The 13,623-nt window shown below is 47.0% G+C and overlaps 1 pseudogene; it reads left to right on the top strand.

Moving 5' to 3' along the window:
* Positions 1-4,735: 4,735 nt before the first annotated feature.
* LOC147431769 (uncharacterized) lies at positions 4,736-10,758 on the top strand (annotated as a pseudogene).
* The last annotated feature ends 2,865 nt before the right edge of the window (positions 10,759-13,623 follow it).

A 13,623-nucleotide genomic window follows, 5' to 3' on the forward strand; every position in this document is an offset into this window, starting at 1 on the left:
TGTGTGTGTGTGTGTGTGTGTGTGTGTGTGTGTGTGTGTGTGTGTGTGTGTGTGTGTGTGTGTGTTAAACCATTTAGATAATGGACTTTGCTAGAGGTGAAAAACCATTCAACACAGCCAAGTCCCCCACTAGAGAAGGTACTAAACTACTCATGACATGATGTGATGTGAAAGACTGCGTCCTCATCTAGCAACCAATGAGAATAAATGTCGCTTCTGCCAGACATATAAGCAAGAGGATCATTGAACATGATATCGCATATGAAGCCACTTCTTTATGGGTGGATGCATGAATAGGTGGTACACTAGCTACCCATTTTTGGGGGTGGTAGCAAGGGGGTGGGTTGGTTGGTAGCTAGGTGAGTAAACATTGAGAATCTTTTATAAGGTTTTATTTGAAAATTGTTCATCAAAAGGCTTGAGCAGCGAGTTGGATTTAAAAACTTTAAAAATTATCTTTTTCCGTTTCAACTATGTGTGTGAAAGTAGTGCGGGGGGGGCACCTTACTCCACAATCATGATGCCTGCTGCTCGTCAGCGGTTGCAGAGGGGGGGCAACTCAGGTGGCCAAGCAGCTCTTGCAGTTGAAGCAAAATCAACCACAATCACTGGGAGGCAGAAGAGGGCCCATCATTCATCTCCCTCGCCTGATCCACCCTCGGACTCCCCTGCTGGAAAGAGGAAGAAGAAGGTCTTGACTCCTTCACCAAAGCCCTGCACTCCTATAGCAAAGAAACATTCAAATATGGCAGATGTTGTAACCCCCAACATTGAGGTACTACTGCATCTTAGTGTTGCTGGCTGTCTCTGCACAATTTATTGTTGTAACTTGTTTCCAAGGTCCATGTAAGCTCTCTTAAGCTTGCTTTGAAGAAAACCTAAGTTAGAGGCTAGATGTTTGTAGATGCATTCAAGCTCCATAAGATAATGTGCATGCATTCAAGCTTGCATTGAAAACCCATGTAGAGGCATGCATGCATGCATTCAAGCTTGCATTGAAAACCTGTGTAGAGGCATGCATGCATTCAACCAGATATATTTGTGCATATTGCATTTTTTACTGAACTTCAATTGGCTGGTTGCACATGCATTCATGTCTTGTGCATAGTTGGGACCGTACTCGTATGGATTGCAAATCATAGTGCTATGAAGAAGCATGAATCGCTGATACTCTATCAGTGTGGTAGCTACCACCTGCAAGACTCATTTAATATAGGGAAAGTGCATCAGAGATCATCAAGATTGTAGCATTCAGCATTCTGCAAAAAACATAACAAGTTAGTAGCATTATGTTAGCCAACTACCACTCAAAAAGCTCATTGAGCAAAGAAATACCAAGGTGGTAGTTACATGGTAGCTATCTGTCTGGGACACAGGTAGTTGTACCACCTATTCATGCACATGCCCAGCCTGCTTCTGCTCCTGCTCAATGCAACAATTGATGTTTAATGTGAAAACTTTTGTAAAATTGTGATATTATAAATTCTCACCATGCATAAGTTATCTAAGTCTTCAGTAAATTTATGGCCGTGTATGTTTCAATCTTAAGTGTTGAACCATACTCCAATCATACTTCCATACCCATATGGAAACAACCATGGTCTTATGTTTTTCCCTGCATTTTACAGGGCAAAGGCCATTGGTGCACTCCATATGTTCCATTTGAAAGGAAGTTAGTTTTTTGCATGACAAAGCGTCAAGCACATGAAGTATACGACCTCCCCAACTCTAGAGTGGATGCTCGACTGCTGACTAAGGAAGATTTCACCAACAAAGATTGGTTGAAATGCTTTAAGGAGGTGCCGAAGAGGGCAAGCAAAGTAAAATGTAGAGATGTGAATCCAGAGCTCTGGAACAGGTTTTATGTATTGTTCACATCTGTGTATCAAGAACCTCCTGGCAATTATGGTATGGAGGTGACTAAAGTATTTGCTAGAGGCTTTATATATGAGCAATTGAAGGGACAGGTTGACTGGGCCTTGTTTTCAGAAAGTATTGTCACAAATATGGATCCAGGAAAATTACATGCAAAGAAACAGCGATGGGCAGCTTTCCATTCCTCCTCTACCCCTAACAGTTTGCGGCGAATGACGGGGACTCTAGATCATTTGGAGGCACCCCAGGAAACTTCGATCGATACAGTGGATGATGTGCAGAAAAAGAATTTATTTGGTCCACCGTCTCTTACAGAGTTAGATATTGTTTACAACATGGTTGTAAGCAAGCATTCTTTTGCATTGTCAGAGTATAATGAAGCTTTTAAGAAGCTGGAATTTCTTCAGGCTGATGTGCACCGAAATGAAGGTGCCAACCTCCTAGTGGAAAAGCTCACAGGCCAGTTGAAAGATGCAGAGGCTGCATTACTAAAGGCAGAAGGTAGCGTCAATGCTGTGGATGCAATGAAGGTGGAGAAGCTTAAAAATACTATCGCGGCAGGTTGTTGCTAACACTCCAAACATTGCAAGTGGTAGTTGAGGAGAAAGCACCACTTGATGTTGTGGATAGTGCTCTAAAGGAGAGAGATTTTACACAGGAATTGGAGGAGTGCGCACAGGCGCAGATGGATTTTGTGAAGACCATGCAGGTCAAAAGAACTACAATTTTGTTATCTGCACCTCCGCCGAAAGTTCCACCTGTGGATATGGGCACCTTGCCTTTGGACAAAGTTTGCAGTGCTTGTAGGTTGACGATGTACGATGATGATGCACTTGGCATGTTTTTGTTGCCTTGCAATCATGCCTTTCACATGTATTGTTTTGGCCATCTTGTTGCAAGCAAAGAAACATGCATGGAGATGGGATGCATGCAACCAATTTCGCATACCATGCGGTCTTCGGTGATCCTCGGCAGTACGAATGCCAATTTCCAAGGATTGCAATCAGACACCAAACCCTCATCAGTGCCCTTAAGCATGGACCATGGTATACACCCTGCTGCATTTTGTAGCATTGAGCTTAAATTTATCTGTTTTTTTGTGTTTCTGCTATCAAGGGAACCCTGCTAATTGTAGCTACTAATACAAGATTGGTAGCTACTAGTACAATACTGGTAGCTACCACTCTCATAGTGGCAGCTGTCATGCTAATCCTGGTACAACTAGCTACCAGTATCGATGTGGCTACCATTCTTCCATGAGCTACTATTCTCCCATGGAAGTCTTGTTGGTGGCAAGGTAGCTACCATTCTTCCATTAGCTATTGTTTTACCATGGAACTCCTGCTGGTGACAAGGAAGTTCTCATTGTCAACCCTGGTAGCTACCAATATAATAGTGGTAGCTACCATTCTGCCATGAGCTGCCATTCTGCCAAGGAAATCCTGCAATTGACAAGGTGGCTACCAGGATTGCATTGGTAGGTGCCATTCTACCATGAGCTGCCATTCTACCAAGGAAGTCCTGCAAGTGACAAGGTGGCTATCAGGATTGCATTGGTAGCTGCCATTCTGCCAAGGAAGTCTTGCAAGTGACAAGGTAGCTACCAGGATAACATTGGTAGTTACCATGATAGCATCTGTAGCTACCATGATGGCAGGGGTCAAGGTAGCTACTAGGATAGCATTTGGTAGTACCGGTAGCTTATTAGTGCTTGCCTGGTAGTTTCTATTGTCATGCTGACCCTGCATGTAACTTGAAAACTTGTTCTTAATTTTGTATTGTGAAGAACAGAATTCAAGGTGTTGGTACATGTTGAGAAGGAAGATGTTTTAGATAAAGGTTGTTTCCAGGCTTTTATTCTGTTAACCACCACTGTTGAATTGCTTACTACTAGGATAGCATTGGTGGACCCTATATCATCTTGGTAGCTCTCAGTCAGCCAGCTACCAGGATGGCATTGGTAGCTACCAGGATAGTGCTGGTAGCTATCAGTGCTTGCCTGGTAGCTTCCACTATCATGCCTGGTAGCTTCCACTGTCATGTTGTAGCTACATGTAACTTGAAATAGCAAGTTCCTAATTCCTTAATACTTTTCATGGGTGTAGAGGCTGAGCCAGAGACTGCAGAGGTTGAGCCAGAGACTACAGTTGAGAAGGAAGGTGTGTTAGAGAAGTATAGTCCTGAGAATGGAGATCAAGCAGAAAATGATCCTTCATCAATGAAGGACAATGAAGTGTTAGCCAGAGACACCAGTCCCTCCAATGGAGATCAAGCAGAAAATGCTCCTTCATCAATGAAGGACAATGAAGTGTAAGCCAGAGACACCAGTCCCTCCATCCTGCAGACCATACAAATGATGCAAAGGGAAAGAAAGAGAAAGATGACAGGTGTTATTTCTGGTTTTGTTTTTTTGTAAAGGTAGATAATATTGTTTAAGGTTCATTCTTGTTGATTGTTTCTTCTCTCTTGCAGATGAAGCTGCCAAAAAGCCTACAGAGGATGCAGAAGGGCAAACAAAGACATCAAAAAACCAATTAGCCATAGAGACTGGAGAAAATAGTAACATGGAATCTGGAAGAAACGGTGCTATAACAACCAGAGTCAGAAAAAGACTCCAAACATAGTCTCGATATTTTTGCTTTGTAGCCTATCCCCATTTTTGGCTCTTTTCCTAAATCCTGACGCCGTTTTTGGCTTTGTAACAATTCTCCATTTCCTATGACTTAAGAAAGCCAAAATACAAAAAAAATTGTCCTATCCATCATTGTTGTTTATCTCATTATTGTTTTTATGTTCAGATGCTGCCACTAGCAACATTGACAATCTTGATCACATAATAAGTATGATAGCACAGTCTACTATGGAAGACCCTCCTGATGTAGATGGTTCATTTAGAGTTGAGGGCCAAGTCCCATGTGGTAGCAGCATTGATGACCAAGAGGATAAAAACACAGAGTTTTTTGTCCTCAGTACAGGTGAGGACACGGAGATTATCATGAAAAAGTCTGAACCAGGAAGGGAAAATGGTGATGCATCTGTGGATGCAGGTGGTGATGCAAGTTGTGCAGTTGGTGATGCTGGTGCAGGTGATGACAGATTACAATTGATAAGTCTGAACCACCTCGGGAAGACAGTGACGCATCTGTGGATGCAGTGCAGGTGAAGACACACACATTATCATTGAAAATTCTGAGTCACCTTGGGAAGATGGTGATGCATTTGTGGATGCAGGTGGTGAAGCAAGTTGTGCAGGTGGAGCAGTTGGTGCAGGTGAGGACACGGAGATTACCAATGAAAAGTCTGAACCACCTCAGGAAGATGGTGATGCATCTGTGGATGCAGGTGGTGATGCAGGTTGTGCAGCTGGTGCAGTTGGTGCAGGTGGTACAGAATATGTAAGGCACGATGATGGGACGGTGTCTTGGCAAAGGGAGGATGGAGGAGGTGCAGGTGGTGTTGCAGATTATGTTAGGAACGATGATGGGATGGTGTCTCGTCCATGGAAGGATCCTAGGAACATATTGTTTGAGAGTAAGCCAGCTCTAATCCTTGATATTAATGGTGTCCTGCTGAATTCATTAGACAAGAGGTACCGTTCAGGGAAGCCTGCCTATTGGAATGATCTAGAAATTGTAGACATAGGAGGGGTGTCTGCTGGGTATAAAAGGGATGCACCTGCATTCTTGGACTGGTGCCTTGTGCACTTTGATGTATTTGTGTGGACCTTTTGCATGAAGACTAAAGCAAAAAACCTGTTGAGTGTCTGCTTTCCTGATCAGTTTCCCCAATTCAAGGAAATTCTTGCACAGCAAGATTGTGTAAGAGATGCTAGAATCAAGATAACTGGTGGAAATCTTGTATTTTACAAGAAGCTAAGTGACTTCTTGGAGAAAAGAGGTCAGTACACTGCTTCGTCCACAATTCTAGTGGATGACACATAGTACAAGCAGCTGTGGAATCCTCCAGGCACTTTTTGCATTGTGAAGAATATGGAAAACCAGAATCCCACTGAGATTCAAGGTTATCTTACAATTGAAGGGGATCGGGGAGCACCACAGACGGAGAGTGAGAGAGAGAGAAGTAGACACACACACGATGTGGGTGGGGAGACTCAAAGAGTGAGCAGCCCCCTATACACTTATGCTATGTATAAGGTATACAAATCAGTGGGCGCCCAGACTCTGGGCGGTCGGGCAAGGCACAGACGCCTATACCCCAACAACCTCCCACTTAAAGGCGACTGTGCCTTTAAGCAAGGGAACCTAGTCTAAAGACTACAAAAGGTGAGAGAAAACCGCTCTCAACCGATGCCCACTGTCTGGCTGTGATCGTGTGCATCCGACTGTCCTGCTCCCGTGTAAGTCCATACACCACCAGACGTACGGCACACGTACTGCAAGTATGTATGCAATACCTGCATATCTCCCTCATGCACTATGCCATCATCAGTCAACAAACGACTGACAACCCCAACTACAAATGCTCCCACTGCAGTTGCGATATCCGGTCTCAAGATCAACATCTCATACATGAGACCACCGAATGCCGATGCAATGCTAGTGGGCCCTACTAGCTCTACAGAACATGCATCAACATATATATCCCTGGCAATAGGCATCTCTGACTGACAAGGCGTGTCAGCCACATGCATCTCCTGACTGTCCGCAAAAGACGCATCAACCTATCGTGCAATCTCATAGCACACCAGCTGCTCTAGGTGTCTGCTGGAAGACATATCCTGCACAACTATATCCCCATGCTCACTGTCGAGCATAGAAAGAAATGACTGCATAATCGCTGACATCTCAGCCTCCTCTGCAATCATCCACTGCAAACATGACCACTCAATCTGCTGTGACTCACTAGAGCTCTCATGCTCTAACTCTGTATACATAAACTCTTGCACAACATCCTCCTGTCGTGACTCACTAGAGCAAGACCGCTCTACCTGTCTATCCTGCATAGAAGTATCTCGCACAACTGACTCTCAGCTTTGGTCAGTCACTAGCAAAGCATGCATGTCTGACTCTGTCACCTCTCTGTGTGACTGCTCAAGTCGTGCCCCAACTGTGTGCACAACGAGCTCACTACTCTGCACTCCATGCAAAGCACCCTGCAACCCATGAGCAAAAGAGACTCGCCTGCTCTCTCGCTGTCTACCTGGCTGCATGATCACAGAGACAACACCGTCTCTCGCGTGATCCACATGCAATGGGTAACCTGTACCATTCTTGGCACCTCTCGCAATCACTAGCGAACCCAAATGCATCACAAAATCTCGCTCTCGTAGCGAAATCTGACATCCACTATCCCGTAACTGTCTGACTGAGATCAAATCCCGTCTCAAATCTGGCACATAACGCACATAACGTAGGGTAAATCTCATACCACTGGGCAAGGACAAACATACGTCTCCTGCACCCTTAATGTCATACACAACACCATCAGCCATGTGCACACAACCAAGTCTCCCACTAGAAAACGTGCTAAACCACTCACGATGCGATGTGACATGGAATGTAGCATCTGAATCTAGTAACCAATGTGAAGACAATGTGCAATCCTATATGCAATCCATAGACATAAGATCATCTGAAGACAAGCTAGATGTAAATGTGACATCGCCGTCACAAGCATACTCAGTAACTACCGTACTGATCTCACTAGCATCTGTCATGCCCAAATCTGCATCACGCATCTGTCGCCTCCATTGTCTCAAACGCCTGAAACATCGACGCCTAATGTGCCCTCTATGTCCACAATGCCAACATGTCAAGTCTCTATGCCGTCGAGACTTGCGTGTGGGATCAATCTCTCCCATGGACATAGAAGTGGGACTAGACTTCCCTGTAGACATGGATGTCGCATACATAGCATGTAAACTCTGCCATAAAGCATGAGTTGTAGTCTCCCTCGAGACCTGCCAGTCAACAGACTCAACCAGATGCAAACGAATCGTAGACATTGCTAACTCATCAAGATCCTGCCAATCATCATCGCGCATAGACTTGGGCTTCGCCGATAAACCACACAAGGGTTTATCCTGCCCCAAATCCGCCAATGCAACAAGCATATGCTCCTTCCAAGCAACAAAATCTGCACCATCAAACTGTGTCAGACCATAACGCTGGAAGTCAAATGAAAAATCATCCATAATGCTCGCAAAAGAGCAACCAACAATGAGTAGAAAATGTCAACCAAATCAGCCCTAAACTGGCTCGAATCGCATCAACAAAAGTCTGCAAATATGGCTGTAAAATATGGCTGCAAATCAGCCCCAAAACAGCCCCAAAATTCAGCTCTTAAACAGCTGCATAAACAAGTCACAAATGTGTCCCAGATCAGCCTACAACTCAGCCATACATGGACACCTGCAAAGAGGAAACAATGGCTGAAAATTCAGCACCCAAATAAGCCCTCAAACCTGCCTGTAAACTTGTAAACCTGTAGCTGAAACCTGCTGAAAAACCTCAAGCCATTAGTGCTCGAATCCGACTACCTAGCTCGTAGCCACACAAGCATACATCACAACATTCACTCCTGTGAGTGTGCCAAGATAACTATACGCCTGTCAAACCGTGAGCGAATCACCAAGCCCACACTGTGTGGTATCGATGCATACACACGCACAAATCTCCCACCTGCAGAGAACATCGCACGCAAATGCTGAGTGCAACCCACAATCTCTACCTAGATCGCATAAATGATACGCATAAAACTCCTGGGAAAATTTCGCCAGAGTTTTGTCAGTAAAACGGTCACAAAACCAGTAACCAAAATGACTGCACGCTCAAAACCATGAGCAACCAAAGTGCATCAAACCGTACTCCAAATGCATGCACCAAATCTCCACACTTTGCATACATCATTGCAAACACCTGCAAATTTAGTACACAAATATCTGCTCTACCTGTGATTGCCAAAAACATGCTCGACGCATACATTGCCGAGCTCAAAATGCAATCACATTAGTCTCCCTGAGCATCAAACCACATAAGGCATACATCGTATCCTCCCACCTGTGAGGAAACTTGCAGCAAATATCACTCTCACATCTGAGAGCAAACCATGTGTGGAATCCTCGACACACAATAAACAACTGCTGCTGCAAAAATTTCATCGTTCAGAATTTTAAAATTCTGATATGACAAGCGCGTTTGGAGTGTGCCAAAACCCCAAGGTAGACTCCTGGATCACATGTATCCGGGTCCGGGTGTGAAAGCTATGCCAAAAAACCTCCGTTTCGACCCAAAAACGCAACATAAATTGCCAAAAGAGGGCTGAAAAATGCAGCTCCTCAACCGTAGCTCGAATGAGGTTTTTGATGGCTCGAATGGCTTCGAAAGGGGGGTAAAACGCCAGGACGTCCGATGGAAACGCTCTCGGAAAGCTGAATTTGCCGATGCCGAAGTCGAAACCCTGTTTGCACTCTTGAAAGTGCGCGCGCACGCGGACGCGATTTCGGGAATGAAACTGGCTCTCCGCTGTCGTCGTGACTGTGCACACACGCGCTCCCTCCGCACCTACGCTCTGATACCAATTGAAGGGGATCGGGGAGCACCACAAACAAAGAGTGAGAGAGAGAGAAGTAGACACACACACGATGTGGGTGGGGAGACTCAAAGAGTGAGTAGCCCCCTATACACTTATGCTATGTATAAGGTATACAAGTCAGTGGGCGCCCAGACTCTGGGCGGCCGGGCAAGGCACAGACGCCTATACCCCAACAACAATGACTGTAAGATCTTGGCTCACAGCTTGGCTTTGTGCGGAAGATCGCCTCAAGTATGCCGAGGACTGTGCACTGCCGAGACCGATCGATAACCTGAGCATTAGGATCTCAAAGCAATGGTGTCTAGAGTATTACGGGTAGATATATTATCCTGACATATAACCATGATAAGCAATGGAAACAGTCAACCATTTACTGACTTATGGAGTATTTTGCTCACTTGTAATGATGACACAATGTAGTAAAGCAGCTTCCAATGCTCAATGTAGTAAAGCAGCTTTTGTTAACTTGTACACTTGTTTACGTTTTCACATTGTTCATCACTACACCTCCACAGTTGCACAATTACAAGTACTTAACACAGCTTTCGATACCAGGAAATGTTAAGGGCAGCTACCAGTCTGCATAGTAGCTACTCTTGCAGCTACTTAGCTACACTTGTTTAATTTTTCTATGTCTGTTGTGGAGATGATTTATTTCTTATGGCTTAATGTACACGTGGGAGTACTGGTGGGAACTTGGGTTGGTTCTAGTGGTAATGATCATTCATGCATCAGATATATTCAGTATTTACTAGAGTCAGCTATCCATTGTCTCTTAGGACTCGCACATACAACCTCGAACGTTCGAAAAGTGCTGCCATGTTTGCACGTCCCTCCGCTTATTCTGAACGGATCCTTATCGCCCCCAACGTGACCCCCCCCCCCCCCCCCCCTCACGACGTTCAGCTATAACGGTGCCGATGGCGAAGGCGGGAGAGAAGCAGGAGCCTACAAAAGACTGCTAACACCTGCTTCTACACCTGCTGCTGCGGGCCTACAAAAGCTCACCTTATCCTCTATCAACACAATCATTGAGCAATCGCCTGCTGTGCATGTGCGAGATCCGTCATCGGTTGGCTGTCCGGTCAGGGGCATCGAACCCTTGAATGGCCGGCTGCATGTGCGAGTCTCATCTGGAGTTGCCCTCATCTCCTTTTTTAGGGAAAGTCTTTCGACAGAGTGTTCATGCTATCTGCATTAGGATATCACATAGGCATTTTAGACACGATTCAAGCAATTGCAAAACAGGGTGATGCTCAGCACAGAGATTACGGAGATTCCCCCAAAGGAAAAAAAAAAGATGTTGAAGTGCCATCAAAAGCAGCTTAGATTAGAACTAGGAATGCTATACATCAAAAGGAGTGCTATTGTAAATAGCCTCATATGTTTCTGAGGAAATTAAGAATTTTCTTGTACATCCCACTTTCTGCATTGGGAACTTAATAGTGTGACGACCCGGGAGTTGGGCCGTCAATGCGGAGAAGCGTGGTGGGCGCGTTTGCGGAGAAAAGGGCCTGGCTCGGACGGGACCGGCTCGAGTCAAGGTGCGTTTGTCTTCAAGGGGCCCGGCTCGGGTCATGGGGGTTTGCCTTCAAGGGGCCCGGCTCGGACGGGACCGGCTCGGGCGGAGTTGCCTTCAAAGAGGCCCGGCTCGGACGGGACCGGCTCGGGCGGAGTTGCCTTCAAGGGGCCCGGCTCGGACGGGACCGGCTCGGGCGGAGTTGCCTTCAAAGAGGCCCGGCTCGGACGGGACCGGCTCGGGCGAGTTGCCTTCAAGGGGCCCGGCTCAGACGGGACCGGCTCGGGCCGTGGGGGTAGCCTTCAAGAGGGCCCGGCTCGAACGGGACCGGCTCGGGTGGAGTTGCGTTCCGTGGGTCGACGGCCGTGGTGCGTTTCGCGGGTCTTGCGTTCCGGGTCCCTAGCCCCACGTAGCCTCAGGCTCCCCCGCACTCACGGAGGGTCATAGAGTGCCCTGGGGAACCTTGCGCGAAGTCCCCACGGTGCACGAGTGCGTGGAGTGAGGCTAGCGTGTCTAGGTGGGGGGTCCCCTCCCGTGGCCGTTTTCGGGAGGCTCATACCCCTTATATACACCCCCGGTTGAAGAAAGTTGGACGTCCTCGTCGAACGAAGGGAAAAGAGAGCTTGGCTATGCATGGGCTAAAGGTCTAAGGGGTGCATATAGTGCAAAGTGCGCGGAAAGTGTACCCTAATGCAAGTAGGTAGCATGCTTTGTTTTTGTAATTTTTGGAATAAAGTGTGTGTATTTTTGGATTTTTGGCAGAAGGCTGAAAAATGTATGCTTTGAATACCCAAGTAGAATTCCCCATACTTGAGCATTCCCCAAAACGTAACCCGGAGTGCGCGGAGCCACCTGCTGCGTTGGTCCGCATGGAGACTTCTTGAAAGTCAAATTGGAGGTAAAGTCCGTCGCAATGCAGCCCTTGCGAAGTTGCAAGAAAACTTACCGTCATTTTGACGCGCGTTGTAGACTTAGGCTGACACCAGCTTTGGTTTCCAATCGCTGAATCTTCAATCGCGCAAGGTTACTTGGCTAGATGCAGTCTTTGGGTTGAAGTAGCTTTGGTCGTCATGACACCATGAAGGCTTTGGCTGAATCTTCAATCTTCAAACTGATTCCTGTTGGTCCCTGTGTGGACGTCATTTGGAGGGCTAGCTCGGTGCCCTTTTGGTCTCTTGTAGACTTGAATGGGTCTTCAGCTCAGCATGGGCCACAAAAGTGGCCGGGCGCGACGAACTAAGTTGAGTTAGTCCATCACGTTTTTGTCTTTCTGATTTTGATATAAAGAGCCCTGTCTGGCTCGCATCTTTCCTTTGTGTTTGCAGAAGTGGTGACGGCCCGAGGGTTGGGAGCGTCACGGGGAGGGGAGCCTGGAGCTCTGGAACGGGGCCTGGAGCTCTGATACCAAGTGTGACGACCCGGGAGTTGGGCCGTCAATGCGGAGAAAAGGGCCCGGCTCGGACGGGACCGGCTCGGGTCAAGGTGTGTTTGTCTTCAAGGGGCCCGGCTCGGACGGGACCGGCTCGGGTCATGGGGGTTTGCCTTCAAGGGGCCCGGCTCGGGCGGAGTTGCCTTCAAAGAGGCCCGGCTCGGCCGGGACCGGCTCGGGCGGAGTTGCCTTCAAGGGGCCCGGCTATATAAGGGGTATGAGCCTCCCAAAAACGGCCACGGGAGGGGACCCCCCACCTAGACACGCTAGCCTCACTCCACGCACTCGTGCACCGTGGAGACTCCGCCCGAGCCGGTCCCGTCCGAGCCGGTCCCGTCCAAGCCGGGCCTCTTTGAAGGCAACTCCGCCCGAGCCGGTACCGTCCGAGCCGGGCCCCTTGAAGGCAAACCCCCATGACCCGAGCCGGTCCCGTCCGAGCCGGGCCCCTTGAAGACAAACGCACCTTGACCCGAGCCGGGCCCTTTTCTCCACAAACGCGCCCAGTCGTACAAGGTGGGATTGCAAGGTGGCTTCAGGCTCAGAATTTAATAGCTTGAACTCATAGGGATTTTATTTTTCTTGTTCGTACCAAACTCCTTTGACAACAAATGAGCCGGCATTGCAAACATTCCCCCATGCATCTCTTAGCAAAGCTTTAGTTTGAGTCTTTTCTGCTGTACATTTCAAGACATAGAAATCCACAAGCTCCTTATTGTCATGAGGAGCTATAACAGCAAAATTGTCACCAACATGAAGTGCATCACTCAACGCATCATGGTGTCCTTCATATGCAAACTCTTCAATCTCATCATCATCTTCGACATCATTTGTAGGTTCAAGGGTAACATAATTCTATGCAGAAACGTGTGATTTGTTCGAACACCTCCTCCAGCTGCCTTGCAAACAAGCACTACAAAAGCATGAGAATTGCCGATACCTAAGAAGTTTTCCAGTTGTTAAGGAGTAGCAAGTGACACAATGTAACCCACGTGCATTAGGCACATATTTACAATCCCGACGTTGGATTCTATCCAGATCACCTACTTTGACCTCCTAGAACAGTTGAGTAACTGGTCATACCTACGAAGAATACGTGGCTGTAGCACCATTGGACATGGTTTCTCTCAAAAATGGCACCACATCTGCTGCACCTTGTAATTTCACACAGTCTGGCTTTAGTTGCTCCTGAGTGAGATGCCTCTCAATAACAGCACCTGCACCATCATGTTCGCCCTTCCCATGACCT

The sequence above is a fragment of the Adiantum capillus-veneris genome, chromosome 21, assembly GCF_014529385.1.
Source record: "Adiantum capillus-veneris isolate H3 chromosome 21, ASM1452938v2, whole genome shotgun sequence".
Taxonomy (NCBI): domain Eukaryota; kingdom Viridiplantae; phylum Streptophyta; class Polypodiopsida; order Polypodiales; family Pteridaceae; genus Adiantum; species Adiantum capillus-veneris.